Genomic DNA, 14117 nt, shown 5'->3' on the forward strand with positions numbered 1-14117 from the left:
TGCCGTCATGTAAATATAAAATAAACACTTATTAATGATTTTATTTCATTCATTAATTATTGGAAGAAACAATGAGATGTTACAACTATGTTCACAGAAGAATCCAGAGTGTCAAGCATCCATCGACGAAAAAAAAGAATAATGACATAAATTTATAAATAGAATCAAAACTGTCAAATATACAGGGCAATAGGCAATTAAATTACAATTGACATAATTTGCATTTCTATGAACAAGATCATTTTTATTAGTATGTGTTCTACTACTTACAGGTTGTAAGTAACTCAGTGACAATAAAATGCAGAGATAACCTGGCAGGGTGTGTTAGACAGGATACCCATAATCATTGTCCATTCAGAGTTTTTCAGTGTTTCTTGACACTAGCAAATAGCAAACACCAATACATTTTAGGAATGTATAATTTTCCTTACCATTCTCTAACAAATCTTCAACATAATATATTTCCCAAAGTATAAATTCTGCTATTCCTATGTGGGCTATTTCTAGATTTTATTTATGAATATTACTGCTACCAAGTCCTCGTACCTGTTGTTAAATAAAATTCATTGGAGGCATTGTTTTGGACTAAGCTCCTGCACTAGGCCCCAATAGATCAAAACAAAATGGAGTCACTCATGTTAAGTGCCATGTAATCAAACTGAAATTTTAAAGAAGCAGGAAAATCCCAAAGCATCCTAAAAACAGGAGATTCACATCAACCAATATGAAAGGGCCCAGTCAACCTAAGCCAGCATGACTTGAAATCCTCTCTGCCTTAACTCTTACAAGGAAGGTAACCTGAAGTGACATGAGGTTAACAAATACACATTTTTTATTATTGTTTCCTTGTTTGTGCTCAAGTTACCTTACAAAATCAACTGTTCTGTCATGCCCAACAAGGTACCTCTCTCTTTCTAGATGGAATGCTGTTTGCTTCATGGATCACTAATAAAAGCCAATTCAATCATTAAAATTAATTTGTTGAAATTTTGTCTTTTGGCATTGCATTCAATTAACATACATAAAACTTTTTGTTGGGTATTTACCTAGAATTAGAAGTGCTGGGAATTTTTTATGCATTTGTTTATCTTTTGTAGATACTGCCAAATAACTTTCCAAAGTAGGTGCATTAACTTACAATTACATCAGCAGTATATGGAAGTTTCAATTTTTTCACAATTGTGAGAACACTCAATATTATTTGCCTCTGTATTTTAGGTATTTTGATGCGTGTATATTACGATTGAAGTTTTTTGTGTAAACTTATTTGGATGCATTTAATTATCTTTAAATTTCTAAGATTGCCATCATATTTTCTATGCATATTTATGATTTTTTCATCTATTTTTCTCATTCTAATAAAACTGTTTTCTTTCTCTTTTCTAAATAAATTCCAGAAAATATTTGAGAAAAGTAGTTAAATGCTTGTCTTATTGCTGACTTTATAAAAAATGTTTCAACTGTTCAATCATTTTATATACATCTACAAATATACACTTTTATATATTTATCATATCACATATATTTTATGTAAACTTTTTAGAATGTTGAGTGAATGTAGTTTAATTCCTTTATTATATAGTCTTCTAAATTCAATGCACATGAACTATCACATGATTTTCACCAAATGCAGAAGTGACTATACAATTTTTTTTTCTTAGCCATTAATGTGGAGTCCTAGCTTTTATACATTTATTATTCTTTAAATGTGAGGTTAGGTTGTGTTTCTAATATTTTATTTGGATATTATATAAATATAACTTAATGCAATTGATTCTTAGTATTTTTTTGCAAAACCTCAACCTTTTAAAAAAATTCAAATCATATAGTAGATTCATAGCAAATAATTTGTTTTTCTTTTTTATGATTTAGAATAAATTCAAAATACATTTGAATTAAATAGTCCACATTTTTATTTAGATATAAAAGAAACAACGTATTTGAGGTTTCAAGTACTCTGAAAACATATTTAAATTATTTTTTCTTAAAGAAACCAAGAGAAGCATCCACAGTAAACATCTACCTCCAGAAGATGAATAAACTAGAACAAAAACTGGATTCTTCTTTATATTTATTGAATAATTTAAAAGACATGATATTGATAGCATAGTTTTAATGTCATAATTTCAAACTCTGAAAATACTTTAATTTCACTACATACTTAAGTTATTTTTTCTACCTTTTTTTTTTCCCAGACAGAATCTTACTCTGTTACGCCCAGGCTGGAGTGCAGTGGCGTGATCTCAGCTCACTGCAAACTGTTTCCTGAGTAGTTGGAATTTCAGGCTTATGCCACAATGACTGGCTAATTTTTGTATTTTTAGCAGAGACTAAGTTTCCTCATGTTGGCTAGCCTGGTCTCAAACTTCTGGCCTCAAGTGATCTGCCCTCTTCAGCCTCCCGAAGTGGTGGGACTACAGGTGTGAGCCTAGCCTATTTTTTGCTATGTATTTTATATGTCATGTTATTTTTTGCATGTGGTTGCCTGCTATATTTAACAGTCAATTTGTAATCTTGCTGTGTCTCTCTTCTCAATAGCCTATCATAGGATGCATTTATTGTTTGCTTTTACTAAAAATTCAGTGTGAAAGTCTATTTTAATATCATAGTTGACACAAATTTTTAACTATTTTTAGATTATATATTTTCTATTTTTTGTCTTTTATTGTTTTTGAGGTTAAGATAATTATTCATAAGAATAAATGTAACAATATTTAAAAAACATTCTTAAACCTGTCTTATATCAACATGAAAATAAATTACATTTTGGCCACCAAAAAGGAATTTAACATATTTTTTATCTTTGATTTTAGGTCTCCTCTGTCTACTGAAGACAAAGTCTTAATTTCAAAATCAAAGTGCAAAATATCTCTCATAACTTTGCCAGCTTCTAATCTCTAGTCTTACCTACTGCCTTTTCTCCATTTAATTACTTTTTTCCTACAGTCTAATTGAATTTCTTTTTTAACAAATTGTTTCTTTTCTTTAGACTTTTACATGTGTTATTTCCCCTTGAATTGGACAAAATATACAAGACTTCTTAAACTACTTTATATATTCTTATATTTCTCAAATCCAGTTTAAATACTACATCCACCTAAAGGCCTTCTTTAACCTTTACTTTGATCTGACTGTCCTCCACTATGTTCCCATATTTTGATCTTATTTTAAAAAATCATTAATCACATTGTTTTGGTTTTGTTAAATTGTATGACTAAAATCTTTGATGGAAATTTAAAATTCTCTCAGACAAATCGTGAGTTGTACTTTTTTTCAACTCCACACTTAGTATCATTTTTTTTTATTTCAGAAGGCTTTTAATAAATATGTATTATTTAGGAACATTTCTGACAGCTTTTCCCACATTTACTAACCTCATTATAATCCTTCTGCAGAAATGGATCTTAACCTAGAATCCTCAAACTTAAAAAAATATGGGGCCATCAGCAAGTTCACAGGAAAATTTTTGGAAAATAAACTCTGTATCTGAAGAGAATGTCTCCTCATGTATCTGTAAAAAGAATCCATTACTCTAAAATATTCAGAAAGATCAGTCTATATTTATTATGTAGTAATTGCTTTCAAGAGATTGATTGTTGAGGAATTTTTCCATGGAAATTATAAATGTATTTTCACTGGGTTCCATTGTAGTTGTGTAAACCAACAGGTCCTTCAACAAGAGTTCTTCAGAAATCATATACTTACGTAAAAGGAAAAAACATTACTTATGTAAAATAAACATAGTCTACTCTGTTTCAGTATAAAACCTCACAATAAGAATTGATCTATATGCTAAGTAGGCTAATTCTTCAATATAATTTGGAAGTGTCATTGATGTATGCACATAAAACTCATATCACCAAGGTCCACTGAATACTAAGTGTATTAACATAGGCAAGAGGAAAGAATACCAGGTAGAATTATCTTTTACCCCCATGATCTTCCCCTTGGTTGAGCCTGACCTCATGCTCTGCATTAAAAGCTTATTTACAGTTCTCTCTCATAATGATGGTGGTGAGTCAAATAAAAGACAAGGAGCCAGAGTCCTCTGTCTGCAGTGCCACTATAATTCATGTAGAGCTCTCACCTGCATCTTCACCTGCAACTCTACATATAGTTTCCTTCTGTCTTGTTTACAAAACTCAGCTGTTTTATGCCTTTCTTATCTTCCTTTCCATCAAATAACTCACATTTTGTTTTGTAAAGGTCAACATTTATTGTAACATTTCTTCTTGTGTTAGAGTTTTATTTGTATAGGTATTGTTTTTGTTAGTATTCTGGATAAAAAGTGCAATGAGTCCATTTCGATTTTTATTTAGAGATATATTTTTACAATGATTGTTTTCCACAGATGCATATATAGTGTTAGAGTGTGAGCCTCTCTCTTTATATAATTTTAATAGGTTTGATTTAAAAACTCTAGAACAAGTTTCATGAAGCAAATGTCATAAAATATATAATATAGTTTAAAATGTTTTTAAAATTACATATATACATTGATTTCTGGACATTATAATTTATTTATAACAACAAGTGATGGGTACTAAAATTTACTAAGTATATGTAAACTCACTTAATAAACAACAAATGTGCTTGCTTGCTACTTTTCCATACATTAATCACATGGTCATGATACAAGGGAATTTGAGAATAACAAGGTAAAAATCACCAGAAATTCATTCTAATTGTTACAGAGTATTGACCCATCATATTTCATACATTAGAGAATGAAATTTTAATTGTACTTAATTTATGTTATTAGGTGTTTTATTTTTTAACAAGTTTAAGTTGTAGGATATAGGTTTTTAAAAGATAGGTGAAAAGCAAATACAGACTATGGCCACCAAATCAATAGACCTTTAAAAACCAATTAGTTCTTCAAATATATACCAAATGGACAAGGTACACATTAATATGAAAGTCATAAGTAAGAAAAGTAAATAGAAAAAGGAAAGTAATTGCTTTTCAGCAAAGCTTTAAAAAGAATAAACCAAAGCAGTCAGGAAGAAAATCCTGTGGCTTACAAAATGATTTGCCATTGCAACGGTTAATTTCTAGTTTATAATGGGTTTTATTTCCACACTTTTGCAGTAATACATTCATTTCATGCCCAATTTATACCAGAGTTGGCCAGAGAATCCCTTATAGAGATAAGGCAGTTATATTTCATCTTATCTTCTGAGCTATATCAGCATAACATTCTGTAACACTGGAAGATACTAACACAATGTACCAATAAAATGTAGACAAGATCAGTTTTATCTCTCTAATGGAGAAAAGACTGTTGATTTAATAACACATGTAGCTTTCAATCTGCTCAGCTAGCATAGCTATATTGTGTTAGTCAGTTTGACTCATTTCTCAAAATTTTGAATGGCACTTGTTTTTGCTTATATATATCACTAAATTATTCAAAACTGATTATGTATATGGAAGTATACTTTAAAAAGTGGGACATTAGCAAGCAAACTTCACTTTTCTTTTTGATGTACTTCATTACATTTCAGCTTTTAAAGGGAGAAAAAAACTAAAAACTATATAGCCAAAATATTTAAATTTTGTAATATCAAAATTGTCATAATTATACTAGGGAAAACATTTAATTTAGGAAAACAAAGTCTGCATGTGATAATAATCATATGAAATCTAGTTAGTATGTTTTGGTAATCTTGATTAACAAAAGTTTACATAAGCTTTTATAGAATGCAGGCATATTTGAGACTCCTACTGTCATTTTTTTAGTTACAAAGGGTAGATGAGAAATAATATCTTTTTATGAGAGTGTAGTACAGGAAGAACCTAATTGCTATTTTCATGAGAAGATGAAGGGAGTGTGAAAGTGAGAAGTTAAGAATGAGAGTTTGTTTGCCAAAAGACAGAGAGTCCAGAGCATGCAGTGAAATGAATTTAGAGAGAGGAGATAGGGAGTACTTGGTTAAGAGAAAAGGAAGAACACACAGCTATGGGCAGGAAAATACAAATATGGAAAAGATGGTAGTTAAAATCGGCAATGTGATTTTCTAAAGCATTATCACAGAGAGGTGGATTAGAATTCACTTAGGCTTTTCATAAACAGCAGCAGCGCTCTGGATGGTCTGCAGTCCTAACATATATTATTACCTTCTTAATTGAAGGACACCAGCCAATTCTGAAAGGAAGATCCTGGTTTGGATTCACTATATGTTTTAAAGGTGCAATGAGGTCCAAGGTGGAACTCAAGAGTTCATTGTTACATGCATTTATGCTCATAAAAAGTCAAGTAGAGGCATCTGTGACTGCCCACTGTGAGATGCTAAAGTCTAAGTTTGCAAGGCTGGGGAAGAGGGTGGGAAGTCGGGGAGTGGAAGGAGGTGTGGAAGTGAGGATGTTCCATAAAGGCAGGGAATATATGGACAGCCCAGCATAGGTTTTCAAAGACCAATCATAGGTATTCAGAACCCAAGAGGATAGAGAGGTGGCAACAGAAATGATGGGACATTGTTTACACATAGTGAGATTAAGAAATACTCATTTGAACTCCTTAAGTAAGCATATAATAGCAAGTAATAATAATCAAATTTCTCACTGTAGGAGAACAGAGTTAAAAATAAGGCTCTTATGGATGTGATAGTACTCTGTTTCTTGGTCCAGGTTCTGATTACATTAAAGTGCAAGTGTTTCTGTGAATCTGAGTTTTCATTTCTCTGGGATAAATGTTTAAGAGAATTACTGTCTTATAAGTGCATGTGTTACTAAGAAACTATCAAATATTTTCCAGAATGTCTATACTGTAATACAACCCCACTATCAATATATGAGGTACCCAGTTACTCTACGTGCTTGCCAGTGTTATGACATTACCATATGACTTTTTAAAAATTTTCAGTTATTCTAATAGATACGTAACAATATGTCATTATGGTTCTAATTTGCAGTTCCCCAGTAGCTAATGATGTTGAATATCATATATTTACCTCTCATATGTATTTTCTTTAAAAAAAAAAGCCTGTTGGTGTATTTTATACATTTTCTAATTATATTGTTTGTTTTATTGATGAGTTTTGAAAGTAATTTGTATATTCTAGATACAAGACTTTCCTCAGTCATGTGGTTTGCCAGTATTTTATCCTAAGCTGTAGCTTATCTCTCTCTCTCTTTTTTTTTTTTTTTTTTTTTTTTTTTTGAGACGGAGTTTCACCCTGTCACCCAGGCTGGAGTGCAATGGCACCAACTGGGGTCACTGCAACCTCTGCCTCTCGAGTTCAAAAGATTCTCCTGCCTCAGTTTCCTGAGTAGCTGGGATCGGGGGCCTGCCACCATACCCAGCTATTTTTGTAATTTTAGTAAAGACATGGTTTAACCATATTGGCCAGGCTGGTCTCAAACTCCTGACTTTAAGTGATCTGCCCACCTCGGCCTCCCAAAGTGCTGGGATTACAGGCATAAGCCACCGTGCCTGACCGGTAGCTTATCTCTTTATAGGATCTTGTGGAAATCAATAGATTTTAATTTTGATGAAGAACAACTTAACAATATCTTCCATAATAACTTTGCTTTTGGTTCTCATATCTTAACTTTTCTTAAAAATTATTTTCCTAAAAGTTTATAATTTTATATTTAAATCTAAAAATAATTTTGAATTAATTTGTGTATGTGGTCCTATGTTTTTTTCTAAAAGTTTTGTAGCTTTAATTTTGCATTTAAATCCATGATCTATATTCAGTTAACTTTTGTATACTGTATGACTTCAGTGTGAATCATAGGCTAAGGTTTTTTTTTCTTTTTTGGCCTATGAATGTCTAGTTAGTCCAGTACTTCAGCACCTATCCACATATTGTATTAAAAATTTACTAAGGGCCGGGAGCGGTGGCTCACGCCTATAATCCCAGCACTTTGGGAGGCCAAGAGGGGTGGATCACGAGGTCGGATCAAGACCATTCTGGCTAACACAGTGAAACCCCGTCTCTACTAAAAATACAAAAAAAAAAAAAAAAAAAAAAAAAAAAAATTAGCCAGGCGTGGTAGCAGGGGCCTATAGTCCCAGCTACTAGGGAGGCTGAGGCAGGCGAATGGCATGAACCCAGGAGGCGGAGCTTGCAGTGAGCTGAGATGGCGCCACTGCACTCCAGCCTGGGCGACAGAGCGAGACACCATCTCAAAAAAAAAAAAAAAAAAAAAAAAAAAAAAATCACTAAGAAAATTAATACCCTTTAATTCTATGTTCATGTTCTATATTATTTGAACTCATTAGGAAAAAATTATACATTTTTCAGACAATATCTCCAATATTGGCATTTGCTAATTGTATGTATTTTCATCTTGAATCTGCATATATAACTAGTTTGTTTATTTTTCTTTGTATTCTTTTCCTGTAGAAATATTTGTTGTCATACTAGTTTGAAGATCTTAGGAATATAAAAAAATTAAAAAATCTATATTACAGGATATGCTTAAAAAGTCACTATCAAGTGAATAGGAAAAATAACCAATAATTTCAATATTGTAAAAAAAGTTGGATATAGATAATTACTAGAGCTCCACAATCTCAGAATCCATATTAGCTGAGGAACAGCAAAAAGAGGGTTCCAGAAATTTCAGGCTTCGTGTTCAACTCTGAGATCCACCTGGAGCCTGGTAACATATCTAAAACACATAGTGAATCCAAACCAGGATCTTCCTTTCAGAATTGGCTGGTGTCCTTCAATTAAGACGGCCATAAAATATGCTAGGACTGCAGACCATCCAGAGCGCTGCTGCTATTCATGAAAAGCCTAAGTGAATTCTAATCCACCTGTCTGTGATAATGCTGCAGAAAATCACATTGCCAGTTACAACTACCATCTTTTCCATATTCGTATTTTCCTGCTCATAGCTGTTTGTTCTTCCTTTTCTCTTAACCAAGCCCTCCCTATCTTCTCTCTCTAAATTCATTTCACCGCATGTTCTGGACTTTCTGTCCTTTGGTAAACAAACTCTCATTCGTAACTTCTCATTTTCACATTTCCTTTATCTTCTGTGACAATGGCAATTAAGTTCTTCCTGTCTTGCACTCTCATGGAAAGGCTAATTTTCTCGTACACAGTTTTTAACTAAAAATTGAAAGCTGGAGTCTCAGATATGCTTGATCTCCAGTGCTGCCTTTACATCTGTCTTGTTCCTTCCTTTTTAAAATAGCCTTGCTTCTTTCTTCAAGACATGCCACCCAGCTACATCACCCTTCTATATCTTCCTCTCATTATTAAGTAAACATGCATCCAGTTACTACAGAATTTAAAACGTATATGATGTCTCACTCTCCACTTAAATATTTCACCACATTGCTTCTGACTTCAAATTCATGTGGAATTTCCAATGGTACATGGCAACTTAGTGACTGAAAAATATGATATTCAGTGAATTTCCCTTTATATCCATTCTCATGGTTACATTTGTACTTCTAATAGTGTGAATTCCTACACCACATCTCTGCAATATTATGTTGTTTTTGCACCCAATTATTCTAATTTAGTTACCTCCACTATATATCTTATTTGGCCTATTGAAAATTCCAATTCTGAAGTGGACAATTTGGTTTCTCTCTTTTTTAAAAACTCTATATCTGATCTACCTGTATCTATTTTACAGCTTACACTTTAGCTTTGCTTTGTTTTTCTCTTATTTATCAATTCCTTCTTTGTTTTTTGGTGTTCCTACTAGGCTGCATGTTTTATCACGCAAGCTCTGTCATCAAAAACTTAACCACATTCCCTATCGTCCGTTTTTTTTTAACTCCTCTGGATAAACCCTAGTCTTGGGAAACTCCAAATGATCATCCTCTCTCCCACTCTGAGGCTCCTGAATATTGCCGTAGTAAATTGTACAACCTTTAGATTGTGGCCACCATAAATTTAAGTGTTCAACTTCATGTTTGCCCTCGATATTGCAGAACAACCTTCCATTTCCTTCATCACGTCCCTTTCTCATTTATCACAACAGTTATTTCAAAAGTTTCCAATCGCTTTAAACTTCTGACCCTACAAACTCTCCTCTATACTCAGCAGATAAACTCACTTTCCACTTACTGAGAAAACAGGCACCAATTTTCTGCCATTAGACCTATAAATTTACTTGTATTGCCGCTGCTAAATCTGCTTTCTATCGTTGGGCTTTCACTCACGTGCTGGATATCACCATTCTCCTAGCAATTTAGGGAATTTTAATTTTTACTTGCACCATTTTATCTTATTTAAAATTACCACCTCTTACTGTGTAAGCATGAGCACAAACTCAAATTGCTTTCCATCATAACTAAATGCAATGCATGCTTATCAATTATACTCCAGATTGGGAGAAAAAGTGAAATAAAAGGCATTATTGGGATAATTCATAAAATTTGTATATGAACTATATATGTTAATAGTTTTTTCTATCAGCAGTAACTTCACTGAATTTGATAATTGCTTAGTAGTTATTTAGGGGAATGCCCTTTTGTTTAAGAAAATAAATGGAAGCATTTATGAGTGAAGAGAAACTAAAGATTCATAAATCTAGATAAAAAGTATACAGATATTGTGTCTATTGTTAGCATTCCACTATATATTTCACATTATTTTCAAATGGAGACTTAAAAAGTTAATCTATGTTGACCCATGTTACTCTCTGTCTTTCTTCTTCATCATGGCCAGACTTAATAATTGGTTTGTCTATATTTGCTATTTCATCACTTACTTTTCATGTTATTGTAATATAGATTTTATCACCAGGGTTCTATTGAAACTTAACAATTATTACCTTATTGATATACTCTGCCTCTATTATTATTCGATCTATAAGTTGATTATCAGAGCAGCAAATGGTGAATTTGCTGCTTTTCAAGTCAAGGAAAAGCACAAGAAAAATCATGCTTATTTAATGGTTTCCAATACATGAGACAGTTAAAGAAATCTGTGTTAGAGTTCTCTGGGGAAACAACCAATAGGGGTGTGTGTGTGTGTGTGTGTGTGGCGGTGGGGGGGGGGTGTACAGAGAGAGACTTATTTTAAATAATTGGTTCCTGTGACTATGTGGGGTGGCAAATATAAAATCTGCAGACCAGGTTAGAACGATGGAGACATAGGAGAGAATTGATGTGTTGTGAGTTCAAAGGCAATCTGGAGGCAGAATTTCTTCTTTCATAGGGGACTGCAGGCTTTCTCCCCCAATACCTTCAGTTTAAGATGAAGATGAGACCCACCCACATTATGGAGGGTAATCTGCTTTACTCAGACTTTACTGACTTAAATGTTAATCACATCTAAAAAATTCCTTCACAGCAACATCTAAACTGGTATTTGACCAAACATCTGGGCATCATAGCCTAGCCAAGTTGAAACAAAAAATTCCATCGCAAAGGTAAGAGTTTATATCTAATCTTGTGGGAAAGATATTTTATTTTAGATAGATTCGAAGGGATGAGAATGACTTCAATATGTATTTGTACCACTACAGTAAATAAAAGCCCAAGCATTTCTTTCATGAATTGTTATTTTCGGTTTTGGGTTAAAGTGTTATTTTCTTATCTTACTAAATTTCTGAAGATTAACAAATTTTCAGTTTGGTATATGTAATTTTATATCAGTATTCAGTGAATAGGGAATTAGCAACTTATTTTCACTTCTCCAGTGGGAAAAATTAAATGTTCTATACAGTATCAGGTGATAATTAACATAAACCAAGTAGAATTACATTATTTCCATTTGATTCCCATTTTTGAAATAAAAAATTTCTTATAGTTTCTGATTTAAATGCTTTGTTCTTATTGAAATTCTAACAGGTTATGTTTAAAAACTGCTACATATTTAAGTTAAATTCACTCAAGTTATCAATGTACCAATTTAATAGGAATAAGTCTTTTAAATTACATTTTTACTAGCAGGAAAGCAAGAGCCATCAACCAGAAAAATGACATTCTAATAATACGTAAACAATAGACTTAGAAAAATATCAAACAATTGTAACTATGTTAAGATCAGTTTTAAATTCCCAGTTTAAAAAAATGAAAAATAAATGCATAATACTTAGCAAAAAGTTTAAGATGTTCAAGAAAGTTTATGCTCTCTTGGCAATTTTCATTTTTAGAAAACAAATAATTATCAATTATGGATGTAATCATCAAATTATTTATTTTCTCTCCTTTTCGTCATCTTTATTATTAAAATGGAGCTTTTATTTTGCAGATGCTGATGCTGTATGAGAGGTTAGGAGATTTAAACTCCACTCTAATGGAAATGACCCATGGAGATAGGTGCTGAAGTTTTTGGTCTCAATAGCTGTCTCTAGGCTAAAATGTCTTAGCTCTACGTTGCCGTTCTTTGAGATACTAGTGTCTTGTGTTTATAGATTAAATAGCTTGGCTGTATAAGTACTGACCAAAAACGTATTAGCTTTTCCATAGACTCTGAATATAAAATACATTTAGCGACTGCTTCAGTGTTCACATAGAAGTAAAGTTATTTTTAAATTAACCTTTGTATGTTTTTCCAGCCTTAATGTCTTTGTGTGAGTTTAAGATGATGAACAGTCTTGGTATAACGTGAAATCATTTGTGAATTTGGATAAGAGCAGTATATGCCTATTCAAAAATATTATTCTAGGTATCTATTATATAACATGGTTACAGTATAAAGCTTTTTGTTGTTACTCTACACAGCTAAAACTCATGAAACACTCAATTAAAGTTGTTAGTTAAATCAACAAAAGCACACTAGAAACACTTCCAATTAGGTTGCTCAGATAAGTTTTAATTTGCATGTAAAGGATGTTAGTTAATTAAATGTCAATTGCTTCAAGATGAATTATTGCTATTTCTCTGTAGTTAACTTGAAAACATGTTGCAAGAATTTTGAGAGAATTTTGTTTAGACAGTAAGTCAACTGCATCTATTCAACCTCTTTTTTTTAGATTTAGCAAAGTGAGCCAATAATTGTGCCTTTTATTAAATTTTAATCAAATATTTAATTGCAATTTTATGTTATTGTGAAAACATATGGCATATGATCTAGTATTCAGATTAGTATTAATAACTACATTTTGTTGCTGATTTTCAAATATTTGTTACATGTAGAAAAAATGGGATTTCTGTCTGCCTAATGACATTTTTTAAGTTAGTAAACATTTTATTAGAAACAAATACTGAAAATTTCCATAGTACAAGGAGGGTAAAATGTTCATTGTCTTCTTGAAAGGTCTAGACAGAAATCCTAAGACTACAGATTAATATCATACAATTGAAGATGTTTAAAACTATGTGATCTCTAGCATTGTTCTGTGTTTTGAATATAATTACCCTGTGTACATTGATCTTGCAACCTGAAATAGTAATAATATTAGAAAAGCCAATCAATAATTATATTAAAATCTGAGATTTGCTAAGATGAAGATGTAAAGTTCTCTGGTCTGTTATAATTGTAAATCACTCTTTATACATTTTTATTATACTTATACCCACCTCTGTTACAGAAACCACATTTTTTTTTTCCCTTCAACCCCTTGGCTTGTGGTTAATTGGTGCTTGATTGATTGTTTATTTATGTATTTATTTTGAGATGGAGTCTTGCTCTGTTGCCCAGGCTGGAGTGCAGTGTCGCGATCTCGGCTCACTGCAAGCTTCGCCTTATGGGTTCACACCATTCTCCTGCCTCAGCCTCCCGAGTAGCTGGGACTACAGGCGCCCACCACCACGCCTGGCTAATTTTTTTGTATTTTTAGTAGAAACAGGGTTTCACCATGTTAGCTAGGATAGTCTCGATCTCCTGACCTCATGATCCGCCCACCTCGGCCTCCCAAAGTGCCAGGATTACAGGCGTGAGCCACTGCGCCCGGCCTGGTGCTTGATTTTTATAGCTGAAAAGAATAGTGAAATATTTTTCTCTTCCACAAAAATACTTCTGAATATTGCTTTCGAAAACAAACTTTCACATAACTAGTTTTTGCCTCCTACAGTTGTTAATTGATTTAACAAGTACTTATTGAACACAAATGAGGTAAAAATCTATTATGGCATCTATTAAAAACTGTTATTGGCTAATATCCACAGGACGAAAAGATAAAAAATAAAGTGTTTTAAAAAATTCTGCCCTATCTATTGCATTTTCTGAGCTGGATTTTGTGTTTGTGTATGT

At 32.4% G+C, this 14117-nt stretch overlaps 1 long non-coding RNA gene across 1 annotated transcript; it reads left to right on the forward strand.

Moving 5' to 3' along the window:
• The first annotated feature begins 2309 nt into the window (after nt 1-2309).
• On the forward strand, nt 2310-13434 carry LOC129533018 (uncharacterized). Its single transcript, XR_010133243.1, has 3 exons — nt 2310-2420; nt 11271-11349; nt 12174-13434. It is a non-coding gene; the product is annotated as an uncharacterized lncRNA (long non-coding RNA).
• Nucleotides 13435-14117: the final 683 nt, after the last annotated feature.

This window comes from Gorilla gorilla, chromosome 3 (genome assembly GCF_029281585.2).
Source record: "Gorilla gorilla gorilla isolate KB3781 chromosome 3, NHGRI_mGorGor1-v2.1_pri, whole genome shotgun sequence".
Lineage (NCBI taxonomy): Eukaryota > Metazoa > Chordata > Mammalia > Primates > Hominidae > Gorilla > Gorilla gorilla.